We start from the raw sequence: 12,570 nt of genomic DNA, 5'->3' as shown, positions 1-12,570 counted from the left end.
ATTTACACATGAACTTACCTCAGTACAAAATATGAACAATTAATTCAATCTAGTCCAAAATCTTGTTCTTTCCTCGGTCTAGGTCCGGTCTCCATTTTTCTTGATCTATAATAGCAAATATAGCTCATTTAATCATCACATTATTCAAATCAGTCCAAAAACTATATTTAGGCAAAATTATGGTTTTGCCGCTAAACTTTCACATATTTGCAAATTAGTCCCTAGGCTCATAGAATGAAATGTGTTCATTTTCTTTGTTACCCAAGCCTACCCGAACTTATAACATACTCATAGAAGCCCACATTTCTCATTAAATCATACATCTTACTTCCCATTTTACAAACTTTACAAACAAGTCCTTTTTAGCCATTTTCACTAGAAATCACTTGGTAAAAGATGTTTATCACAATCAAACATTCATATTCCTCCATTAAACATCAGAGCACATGCATGTCATACATGGGTCAAATTTCAAACATGAACCCTACTTCAAAATAAGGGTAGAAATAGGTAAATCAGGTTATGAGGACTTCAAAAATGTAAAGAGCATTAAAAACGGGGCTAGGATGTACTTACAATTAAGCTTGAAAGATGACAAAACCCTAGCTATGGAGAGCTTGAGAATTTTGGCCAAAGGTTGGAGAAGATGGACAAATTTTTGGCTTTATTTTCCCTTTTTATTCTTTTATTAACCAAATGACAAAAATGCCCTTAAGGCTTTTCTATAAAAATTTTCCTATTCATGCCCATTTTTGTCCATAATCATAGAAATTGGGCAAACTACTATTTAAGGACCTCTAATTAATAATCCATGACAATTTCATGCTTAAAGCTTCTAGAACTCACATTTTGCAACTTTTTCAATTTAGCCCTAAATGTTAAATTGGATACTTTATCAATAAAAGTTTTCCATGAAATTTTCACACAAATATGCAATCATATCATAAACCTCATAATAATCATAAAATAATTATTTTTACTTAGAATTTGTGGTCTCAAAACCATTGTTCCGACTAGGCCCTAATTCGGGATGTTACATCACCTTTTATTATAAATTTGAATTAAATTTTATTCACTTGTGTCTTGATCCGTAAAAATCCCTAAATTATGTTAATATCTCTTTCGAGAGTAAAAACAACTAATTCTAGGTTGATTAATTGAATTCTCTTTCTAATTAAAACCCATATTGTCGCATTAACTCGATCTATGGATTCCCCTATTAGATTTGACTCAATCCGGTAGATTTATGTCGTCCTATTTTTAGGATTGCATGAAACTCCACTCAATTATGCTAGATCTACTCTTTAATAGGGACTTTTGCTCTACTAAATTAAGAACGTTAAATATGAATTAATATCCCAGAAATATTAAAAGGAGAAATAAGCATACATAATTGAGAACAAGAATCAAGTATTTATCGCGTAAAAATAGAAATTAAATAAAAAGATTCATCATAGGTTTCATCCTCCCTAGGTATCTAAGGAATTAGTTCATAATCCTAAATAGAAACATCTCAAAGTTAGAATAACCAAAAGACATAAAGAAACTCAATAAAACTTCGAAAGAAATTCAAAGGAGATCTTCGATCTTGATGGAGATCCACTTCTGAGTTTATTCTGATGGTGTTCTTCTAGTGTTTTCTTCGATCCTCTTTGATTGCCCCCTTATGTCTTCTTCTAATTAGTATTTATAGACTTTAGAATGCTCAAAAAGCCTAAAAATTGGGTTTTTTCACGTATTTGGGAAGTATGATGTGAAATCGACACTGGCTGGCACATGGGCGAGTATCTAGCCCGTGTGGAAATGCCTAGGCCATGTGGCTCCTAAAAATAGCTCTATTTGTTTTATTTTGGCTCATTTTTTGCACCTTTCACTCCCAAATACTCTTCTCAATATAGAAACATGAATTTAAAGGATTAGGAGTATCAAATTCACTAATTTGGATAATTAATCATCTAAAAATGCATTAATGATGGGATTAAAATATGTTACTTTTATAGCTTATCAACCACTAACTTAAGTGTTTTCTTGTCCTCAACCAAAATCCTCGACTCACATTAAAATTAATAATTCTCAACTTGTAATTCCCATCAATAATGACTCAAAATAATTCAAAAATAATCATGCATTGTCAATTCAAGTAAAAGAGCACAAAAGTTTCAAACAGTCCAAGCTAACATTTTTAAACACGAAAACATAGGCGTCTCCCCTTATCTAAATAATTACCTTTAATTCAAAATAGAAAAGAATCGACATCTTTACTAAAGATTCACTCAAATCACTCAAAGGGTTTAAGGTTTACAAATAAGCACTCACTAGTCAAACAAAAAAGGTCATTACCATAGGCTTGCATGAAGATCAAATCTCCACTACTATAAAATGAGATGATACACAAATCAAAAGGTCTAGAAAAAAATAAACAAATGTTGAATTAAAAACAAGCATATATCAAGAACTATTCAAGAATAAAAACAAGCTTCTTCTCAAAATATGAATTTAACTGTTCAAGCTCAATCAACGTAGAACTAAATAGTAATCAATATTTATTTTTTTTTCTCCTTTTTTTTTACTTATCTAGAACAATCATAAATAATTTAGCAAATCAAACAGAAGAGCATAGTTAAGCAACTAACCAAATCAAATCTCGACAAAAAGTGAGTCAATAAAACGGGAAAAAGTCTCAACAAAAAATTGAGTTATGGGTTAACATTAATGGGTAAATCAAGAAATGATGTGTTAGGCTCAACAGGGTTCACTAAGGGTTAATTACAAAGGTAGGCTTTTTATGGGATAAGTGGGTTAAAACCTAGGTGTTTTTATCATCTCAGTATATCAAATCAAAGTTGTGGTCTCAACATGTATAATCGAAGCAAGTTCTAGAATAACAAATCAGGTTGACCCACTCATAACCAATAATAAAATGAGAAGGAAAAATTTATTCTCTAAAGGCTCAAAATCTCACAAAAAAAATCATGGTTTTTGATGTCAAACTTGCAAATCTCAAACTTCAAGGTAATACTTCAATTTAGGGAAACAACCTAAAAATTTTTAATTTCTGAAAAATAACTTATCATGTTTGATTCTCTCATAGCTTAGAGTTTAAATCAACCAATACACAAATATCTACAAATTAATCTAAAACACATCAACAAAAATTCCAAATCGACAAAAATTCATTCTAATGGAAGTATGAGAAAATTACTTAAATATAGGACATAATTCAGGGATTTTCTAATAATTATATAAATAACCTTCCACACATAAAATGTACATTATCCTCGATGTACGAACATATATAATCACAATATAAGCAGAATATCATAAGAGAGGGAAAAAACTAAAACTGCCCTGAATAGTGGATGAAATTGCTAGAATTGTGAAAAGCAAAATTGTAGGCAAATCTAAATGTAGTGCATGATTCTGAGCAAACTAATAAGAAAATAAAAAAAAATAGTGAAGAAGATTAAAAGGTTACTAACTCGATTAGAAGCAACCATAAAAATTAAAATTAAAATATAGTTCAAAAATAAGAAACGAAATAAGTCAAAGAAAATAACAAGATAAAGAACTAAAAAAATAAACATAAAAATAAACATAAAAATAAAGTAAAAATAAAAATAAAACTAAAAAAATAATCAAATCCAATGGTCCTCATCGTTAGAGGCGTCGATGTCGTGAGTCGTCGATGCTGAAGAGGAGATATAGAGATGCTGACAAATCTGTTGTAAAGTTACGTCAATACTATCGAACCTCTAAAAGCACTGCTACTTGAAACGAGTGAACCACTCGGAGAGGTCCTCCAAGGTAGCAACAGAACAAGCAAGACAATGACTCAAAGGTGGAGGATAAGGTGGATCTTCGTGATGGAAGGCAACATCATCAGTGAACTCTTTGCGCTCTAAAAAACCATGATATATACATATTTTTATCCCATACTTGGCATATTTTTGGATGATTTATTATAAGAGTTAGTGAATTTGATGCTCCTAATCCTTTAAATTCATGTTCATACTTAGGTAAGCATAGGAAGGTGAAAAGAGAAAGAAACGGACCAAAAAATAGACAAAATGGGCTTATCTCAGTATCTCACATGGCCTAGGCACTTTCACACTGGCAAACCACATGCCCATGTGCCATGGCTGTGTCGACTAAAAACCAACTCAGAATTACACATGGCTTGAGCACCTTCACACGGGTGTGGCACACGGCTGTGTCCTTGTTGGACCCAAGTCTAATTCTATTTGAAAAAGGCTAATTTTAGGCTATTTTGGGTATTCCAAAGTCTATTTAAACACCCTAAAAGAGGATCAAAGGGGACATGCAGAGTAGAAAGGAGAAAATACTCAAGGACAGTCATCTGAATCAGCTCGGAAGTAGGATTTACTTTAAGACTGAAGATATCCATTGAAGTTCTTTAGGTTTCTTTATGTTTTATTGTTTTCCCAATTTTGAGGTGTTTTCCATTATTATGAACTAAACTCCCTAAATACCTAAGGGAGATGAAACCTAAGACGAATCTTATTACCATTTGAATTATATGATAAATACTTGTTCTTATTCTTAATTTTGAATTTTAATCTTTGTTTTAATATTCCAGGATATTATTCAGGTTTTTTACGTGCTTATTCAGTAGGAGCAAAAGTCCCTATTTAAGAGTAGATCGTTTATAATTAAGTGGAATTGCATGCAATCCTAGAGATAGGACGACATAAATCTACCAGATTAGAGTCAAATCTAATAAGGGAATCCATTGATATAGTTAATGCGACAATAAGGGTTTTAATTAGAAAGAGATTTTGATTAATCAACCTAGAGTCAGTTGTTCTTAGTCTCGAGAGAGATATTAACATAAATCAGGGATTTCTATGGATTAAGTCAAGTGAATAAACCGTCTAATTCAGAAGTGATAAGTGAAGTGTAGGTGGATTCTTCCTTGGGTATTGTCCTCTCCATCGGTTTTCTAAAAAGTATTTTCCAATTTTTTATCTCTGTCGTAATTTTAGTTAATTAGATAATTAGTCTTAGTTTAAAACATTCTCTTAATTGTTAGGCTAGATAATAAAAAGTTAGTAATTACTAGTACTTTTAGTCCTTGTGGGTACGATATTTTCGGTCTCACCATAGCTATACTACTGTTCGATAGGTGCGCTTGCCTTAGTCGAATTTTTAGTTAGTTTAGCGACCATCAAGTTTTTGGCACCGTTGCCGGGGACTAAGATATTAGGAACGCTTCATTTTTATTACTTTAGCCATTTTTACTTTTATTGCAATTTACTTTTTACTTTTAGTTTAATTTTTCTTTTCTATTTTTTTTTCTTTTTAATTGCTTCTGGCAGCTATCTCTAGTTTATGACTAGGAGGAACCCGTCAGGACATTTGCTTTTTAACAGTGAGATCGAGAGCACAGCTTGTAGAAATCGAAGAGAAATAAGGCGAAGTCTACAATACATAAAGGAAAAGCGAGAGGACGATATCCATACTACAGCCGAGGAGATGGCTAAAAATCAAAATAATTCACTGCCTCCTTTGGTTGCTGCAAATCCAGTGAATCAGAATCCTACTCCTCATACTATGTACGACTATGCTAAGCCTAATTTAATAGGGCCTGAATTGAGTATTGTTAGACCTACAATTGCTGCAAATAATTTTGAACTGAAACCTAACATGATTCAAATGATACAACAGTTTGTTCAGTTTGATGGTTTGCAGGACGAGGATCCAAACACTCATTTAGCGAACTTTCTGGAATTCTATGACACTTTTAAGATCAATGGCATTTTTGACGATGCCATTCGCCTTCAGTTATTTCCTTTTTCATTAAGGAGTAAGGCTAAACTGTGGTTGAACTCGTTACCACGATGGTCAATCACCACTTGGGAACAAATGACCGAAAAATTTTTTCTTAAATATTTTCCACCAGCAATGATATCTCTTCTTTTGTACAGATGGATTTAGAAACTCTATACGATGCATGGGAGAGATACAAGGACTTATTGAGATGGTGCCCTCACCATGGGTTACCTCTATGGATGCAGGTTCAGACTTTTTACAATAGTGTGAACCCCTCAACAAGGCAACTGATCAATGCAGCCACCGATGGAACTTTAAACAAAAAAACACTTGAAGAGGCTTACGAATTTATTGAAGAAATGTCACTAAATAATTATCAGTGGCAGGTCATTAGAACGAAGCCGACAAAAGCAACACGGTCGTTATGCTATCTAACCAGGTAAACTTTTAAATAAAAAGATTGATGGTTTGTGTGGTTCTACTCAGGTACATCCAGTGATGAGGTGTGATTCAAATGGAGGAGTAGTGCACAGCACAGATTATCCATCCTTCAACACTAGCACCGAGGAGGAACAAGTCCACTATATGGGTAATAATTCTAGACCTCAAAATAACCCGTATAGTAAAACTTATAATGCAGGTTGGAGGAACCATCCCAATTTCTCGTGGGGTGGTCAAGGAAATCAAAAACCACAACATCCTCCAAGGTTTCAACAACCACCTTACCAACAAGAGAAGAAACCGAACCTTAAAGAGATGCTCACAAAATTCATCTCAGTGTCAGAAACTCATTTTCAGAATACCAAAACAGTGCCTAAGAATCAGCAAGCGTCAATTCAAGTGCTTGAAACTCAAATAGGACAGGTTGCTAAGTTGATTTCTGAACAACCATAAGGAAGCATGCCCAGTAACACGGAAACTAACCCAAGGGAGCAACTTCAAGCCATTACTATGCACAATGACGAAGAGTTAGTTGAAGATGAACCAAAACCGAGGCAAGACAATAAGGTAGATAAAGGTAAGGTTGATGTAAGCAATGATAAATAGAAACTCGTAAGTAAAGAGTATAAACCTCGTGTGCCGTACCCTAAGGCGACAAGGAAAGACCACTGATCGCATGATTCATAACAAGTAATAAATATTTATAATGAAGATCAAACCTAGACTAACTATTATCACGATGAAAAGGCAAGCGCACCTATCGAACAATAGTATAGTAATGGCAAGACCGGGATATCATACCCAGGGGAGCCAAAAGTACTAGTAATAACTATCTTTTTATCATCTAGCCTAAGAATAAAAGGGGTTTTATTTGTTTTAATTAGCTAATTATCTAAACTAAGAACGCACACAGAAAAGAATTAGGGAATTGCTTTTGGGAAAATCGATTGACTTGAGACAATACCTAAGGAAAAATCCACCTAGACTTTACTTGTTATTCTGGCTCTGAATCGGACGATTTAATCATTCAAGTTGTTCCATAGAGATCCCTAAGTTATGTTATTATCCCTATTCAAGACTAATAACGTCTAATCCTTAGATTGAATAACCGAGACTTTTCTCTAATTAACACTCTAGGGTTGCATTAACTCGATCTATAGATCCCCTTATTATGTTTCACCCTATTTCTAAGCGCACAAACAAATTCGCTTAATTATTACAAAAGTACTCTTAGACAGGGTCTATTCCTCCTCTGAATAAGAGCATGTCTTGAATCAGTATCCTGGGATATCAAAACAAGAATTAAAAACACATAATTAAGAACAAGTTAAATATTTATCATACAATTAAGAAAATAATAACAAGATTCGTCTTAGCTTCATTCCCCATAGGTATTTAGGGGATTCAGTTCATAACTAAATAAGAAAACGTCTCAGAAGAACAAAGAATACAAAACATAAAGAAAACCCAAAACTCCTAAAGGGAAATTGAGCAGAGATCTTCAATCTTGATGATGAATCCGGCTTCTGAGATGGATCAATCGGCTTACTTGGGGTAATTCCTTACCCCCTATTCTCTGTCTCCCTTTTTTTCCTCCTCTAGGGTATATTTATAGGCTTTGGAATGCATAAAAACCCTCAAAATTGGCCTTTTCTGAATTGGACTCAACTTGGGCTCGGTAGGGACACGCCCGTGGCACACGCCCGTGTTCAATTACTCTAGGCCATGTTCGAGCTTGCCAAATTGACACGGCCGTGTGGTCTGCCTGTGTGAGAAGGTCTAGGCCGTGTTGATTTTGTCTTTTGGCCTATTTTCTCCTTTTTGGGCCCGTTTCTCGTTCCTTTCGCTCTCCTCTGCTCTCCTAAGTATAAAACATGAAATTAAAGCAATAGGAGCATCAAATTCACCAATTTTAATGAGAAATCATCTATAAAATGCATTAAACATGGGGTAAAAATGTGTATAATTTATGGTTTATCAAATACCCCCACACTTAAACATTTGTTTGTCCTCAAACAAAATTCTCAACTCATAATCAAAATAAATCCTTATCAACTTATAATTTCTATTAATAATATCTCAAATTAATCCATAGGTAATCATACATTGAGAATTTAACTAAAAGAACATAAAAGTTTCAATCATTCCAAGTTGAGCATTTTATTCCGAAAACATAGGTGTCTTCCCTCATCTAAGAAATTACCTTTAATTCAGAATATCACAGAGTTTTACATCCTCACTAAAGATTCACTCAAATCACTCGAGGTGTTTTAAGGACAATAAAGGAATCACTCAATAGTCAATAATGGAAAGTTATTACCATAGGCTTGCATGAAAATCAAATCTCCACCACTTTAATTTAAGATGATACATCAATCAAAAGTTCTTTAGAGGGTTGTAATGAGGCTTGGTTAGAGGGTGTGGTCACAAGCTGAAAGAAAAGGTTAGAATCGAGATTGAATTGAAAAGTTGCCTAACTGGAAAAAGAGTTAATCTTCACTTGCGTACAACAGAGCTTCTCTCAGAATATGAAATTACAGATATGCATACATAGTTGTTTTTTTTTAGAACAAGTTAAATAATATAGACTAAATATCAAGAACAAAACATAGCTAGGCAATCCATTCAACTCAAATCTCGACAAAAATAGGGATTAATTTAGGGGATTTCAACAATAATGGGTTAAAGGTTAATATTAAGGGTAATACAAGAAATGGTTTGTTAGGCTTAAGGGGTTTTACTAGGGGTTAATCGTGGAGGTAGGCTTTTCATGGCATGAGTGGGTTAATCCTATCTGCCTTAATTATTTTGATATATCAAATCAAATGGTGTGGTCTCGACATGCATAATCAAACAAGTTCTAAAATAACAGTTCAATACTGACGCACTCAAAGCAATAATAAAAGTGAGCATGAAAGGATGAATAGATGCTCAAAAGGCTCAAAAATCTCACAAAAATTATGGCTTTTTGATGTTTAGACTCGTGAATTCCAATTCAAAGTAATACCTAGACTTGGGGAAACAGCCTAAGATTTTGAATTCTTAAAAATCAACTAATCATGCTTGATTCTCTATTGTCTTAAAGTCTAAATAATCAATGCATAAATCCATATGTTTTAATTCAAGATATATCAATCAAAATCATAAATCAATTAAAATTTATTCTAAATATGATATGAGAGTTTTTTCAAGAGAACAAGATGATTATTCAGGAATTTTTCTAATAATGAAATAAATACCCCCCACACTTAAGATGTACATTGCCCTCAATGTACAAAGATAGATATTAGAGTATAAAAATAAGATAGGGAGAGAAGTGAAACTTCCTGTATGATGAATTCCTTGGACTAGAGTTTTGGATAGTGATCGGTTCGAGAGTGGAGGAGTATACTCCGGCGGTCGTAGAGATTCATTAGGCCACAAGTCCTGCGCCAAAAGAATATTATATCTAGTGGTAGCTATGGTCGTGGTCGAGCAGGACATGGCAGTCGTGTAGAACCTTTCCCGGTGGAGTTTTAGTTCCTATGTGATAAAATTAGGAACTTTTTAGGGGATAGTAGGACGAATAAGTACTCGAAAACATATAACCGAAATTTATAATAAAATTTTAAATCTGCTAAAAAATAAAAATTAAAATTGAAATTAAAAAGTAGTTCGAATAAAAATTAAAAACATAAAATCATAAAATAAATATTTCTAAACATCTTCACCACTGGATGGTTCGTAATGAGATGTGGACCAGAGGAAGATGACGCTCTCTTCCTCTTCTTCGAGGCTGGTATGGCGGTTTTCTTTCCTCTTGAAGATGACATTGAAGGCACTAAGGGAGGGAGATTGAGCTTTAAAAATGAAGTTCGAGGCTGTGCACGGGCATGGTAGGGGGTACTGTAACACCCCTCACCCGTATCCCTCACCGGAACAGGGTTCGAGGTGTTACCTGACTTAAACTCAGTCAATCACACAAAAACCGTGCTGAAAAATTTCAATCAATTTAAAACTTTTCTTTTCACATGCAATCTATCCCATATATGAGCTTACGAGGTCCAAAACATTAAAACCCTATACATGCCATAGACTCGAAATACTAGGATTTACTTACACCGATAACGTGAGCTCGACGGTGTGATAATATCTCAATTTAACTCCAACCCGAAAGCAGTAACTCAAGTCAACAATCTATAAAACAGAGAAATGTAACAACGGAGTAAGCTTTCATAAGCTTAGTAAGTCTTAAGCAATGCAAACAAATAAACGCAATTATACTCCGATTATTTAATTTCTTAAGAGGCCAAATTCTAGGGATATTGCCATCTGGCCGAATATACACAAGCACATAATGCACGTTCAGCATTCTTATCACACTTAATCTGAATTCATATAATATATTTTTATCAAATACCCTTACATACTTTCACACCCTGACCAGGTGTATCATGATCATAGGTATAGTTTTAACATTTATTCACGTACGTATCACATTACTCCCTTATGATTCACTTCAAATCAAACTCACATATGAGTACATACTGCGTACCTGGCCCACTTTACGTATTAAATGTATTCATTTGACAATCTAGCACGAGGTACCTTAGTCATAGGCTTTTCTCAAATCACCGGCATTTTGCCTGCTAGGCTCGAGGCCCGATATCATTTCACCGGCTTTATAGCCTGCTAGGCTCAAAAGCCCGAATAGTATCTTACTGACATTATAGTCTGCTAAGCTCAAAGGCCCGAATAATCAAATCAACAAGTTTCATATAACATATTCATATCAATTGAGTACTAACACCATTCGAACGTATATATAATTATACATCTCAAACATTTTTCTTCCATCTCATTTTCACACTTAACATTTGATAGCTTATGCATAACATTTCACTCACATTCATTTCAAACTTATCATTCGATTATAAAAGCACATTGCATATTTACCAACATATTATACTTGCCATTAGGCCATATAAGCATGATACAATACACTATCATTTCATCTTTAACATTCGGCTAAACCCTTATCTTACAAGGAACACCGAATTCACATAACATATCATTTCACCGACATTATGCCTACTAGGCACGAAGGCCCGAATACACATCACCGGCACGAAGCCTGCTAGGCACGAAAGCCCGAATATAATACCAGCACTAGGCCTGCAGGATTTATCCCGCATATAATACCAGCACAAAGCCTGTGGGATTTAACCCGGATATTTTACCAGCACGAAGCCTGAGGGTCTTTAAGCCCGGATACACATCAAATATCATGCATATTTAATTATATATTAACACATCTCATTCAACATATCACATTTCCATTTCACCATTCAAACTTAACCCATAGTGACCATTCGGCTATAAGTCATATGCATAAATTATTTATCGGACAACTTACTTCAAGTAGAACCAAAAGGTCACGATTCATCCAATATATACATATTGCTCATTAATTCGCACACAACCTTTCAAATTAGCAATTATAAGATGGTTCCGCACATAGCCCATCCTTATCGATAATTTACGATGGTTTTACCCTTACTCACATATATGTCATAGTCATTTTTACCTATGCTTCTCAATTCACATTCATGATTCAATTCCAATCGATTTAACATGCCTAAGTACATATCACATACCTGAATAATTTACTTTACGGAACGAATCCACATATCGTATTAGCCCATAGTCTTATAGCACCACACTTTTAATGGTTTAGCTCATCGAAGTTCACATTTAATCACTTTAGTGCCAAGCCATATCCGGCTATCACAAAGGACTAATAATAATAATTTTATACACATCATGGTTTCCTTTAGGTATTTAATAATCACAAATCGTGATATCTCCACCAGCACATATACGACATAGTTTATTCATTGTAACACTCATTTAGTGCATCGAATTTCCAAATCCAATTCAACTTAAGCATAATAGCCATAATCGGCTTATAGCCTTAAATTATTACATATTCGGCACATTAACTAAATAAAATTTACATTCCTTTACCATATTAATTTAACTCTTGGGCATATAAAAGGAATCAAGCTTAAACACTTAAGAACTTACCTCGAATGTTTCGAATGATTACAACGGCTATTCGATTACTTTTCTTTTCTCTTATCCGAATTTGCCCTCTATGCTCTTGAGCTTAAAATTTAAAGATTTTAAACTAGTCATTATTCGACTATTCAAGCATCACTTTCAAAATATAATATATATATATATATTCAACTTTCACACCTACTGATCATAGTAAGCTTATAAGAAATCAATAAGCAACTCATTAACAAATTTTTGTCAATATTTACCACATAATCATAATTTCACTGCAAGCTGTCT

At 33.9% G+C, this 12,570-nt stretch overlaps 1 non-coding gene across 1 annotated transcript; it reads right to left on the bottom strand.

The window, feature by feature from the left end:
• Window positions 1-5,912: 5,912 nt before the first annotated feature.
• Window positions 5,913-6,019, bottom strand: LOC128279703 (small nucleolar RNA R71). Its single transcript, XR_008269901.1, has one exon. It is a non-coding gene; the product is annotated as a small nucleolar RNA R71 (small nucleolar RNA).
• Between the last annotated feature and the right edge of the window lie 6,551 nt (window positions 6,020-12,570).

Source organism: Gossypium arboreum, chromosome 8 (genome assembly GCF_025698485.1).
Source record: "Gossypium arboreum isolate Shixiya-1 chromosome 8, ASM2569848v2, whole genome shotgun sequence".
In the NCBI taxonomy this organism is placed as follows: Eukaryota; Viridiplantae; Streptophyta; class Magnoliopsida; order Malvales; family Malvaceae; genus Gossypium; species Gossypium arboreum.
The sequence above is the reverse complement of the archived record's forward strand: the minus strand, read 5'-3'. Positions and strand labels throughout refer to the sequence as shown.